Source organism: Hipposideros armiger, unplaced genomic scaffold (assembly GCF_001890085.2).
Source record: "Hipposideros armiger isolate ML-2016 unplaced genomic scaffold, ASM189008v1 scaffold_878, whole genome shotgun sequence".
NCBI classification, from domain to species: domain Eukaryota; kingdom Metazoa; phylum Chordata; class Mammalia; order Chiroptera; family Hipposideridae; genus Hipposideros; species Hipposideros armiger.
The window spans coordinates 80,655-81,687 of record NW_017732228.1 but is presented as its reverse complement, the minus strand read 5'-3'; the positions used below and the strand labels follow the sequence as shown (position 1 = coordinate 81,687).

Sequence of the window (1,033 nt, the reverse complement as noted above, 5' to 3'; positions counted from 1 at the left end):
GTCACTGGCCCTCATGTGGGATCCGAACTGGGGCCCTGCTGCTCAGAGCTGGTGTCCCAAGCCAGCTCTTAACCAACGCGCCACTCGGCCGGCCCAGCCAGCCCCTGTTTTTACAGTAATTTTTTAATGAGCCCACCTGTTACCCAGGCTTGAAATACAAGGGTCATCTTTTAGCTCTTATCTGTTTCCTGCTCTCTTCCTTTGTCAACTGTTACCAACTGTCCCAATTTTGTCACAATTCTTACATTATCCTATAGGACCTGCCTCAAATTGTTGCAAATGTCTCCTGATTTTTCTCCTTCATGTACTCTTAGTCATATGTTTTACATGCTGCAAGCAGATTGAGCTTCCTAACATTGCCTCTTGCACTGAGAATCCCTAAGGCTACTGTGCAAAACTTTCATTGGTATCCATGATCTGGTACCATTACCTTTGTGGCTTATGTTTGTTATTGCCTTATACTTTAAACAATCCATCCTTACTCCTATCTGTATTGATTTACTCAAGCTGAGCTGCTCTCAAATGCTAGAGTCCTCTGATAGTAATTACTAATGCTTACCCGTATCTAATTCTTCTTTCCTTCCTGGACCCATGGGAAAACTGCATTTAGGCAGGGCCGTGTGACTAGTCCTAGCCAATGAAATATGAATGTGGATGCAATTTGTGTCACTACTAGACTGTGGCATTTGAGAGCCAGTATGCCTTCTTCCCATTCTTGTGGTATATGTGTGGATGTAGAGGGGAACCTACTGTGTTTCCCCATGTATAAGACACACTTTAATTTGGGGCCCGAAATTTGAAAAAAAAAAAAAGTATTACATAAAGTTATTGACTTCAAGTTTTTTTTTTGTTTTAAATTTTTTTTTTTAATTGGGGAATTGGGGGATGGGTACAGTGCTGGGAAATTGGGGGAAGGGGAACAGACAAGTTGCTGTCGTTTTGTTCTTCAGTCTAGTTGTAGAGGACATTGCTTCACTGGCCCAAGTTGGCACCATCAGTGCGCTCTTCCCAGGTGAGGCAGATCAGTCGCCGG

General features: G+C 43.3%; 1 protein-coding gene across 7 annotated transcripts in view; it reads left to right on the top strand.

The window, feature by feature from the left end:
• Window positions 1-1,033, top strand: part of BCL2L13 (BCL2 like 13) — a 90,524-nt gene that overhangs the window by 17,763 nt on the left and 71,728 nt on the right. The window lies entirely within an intron of this gene.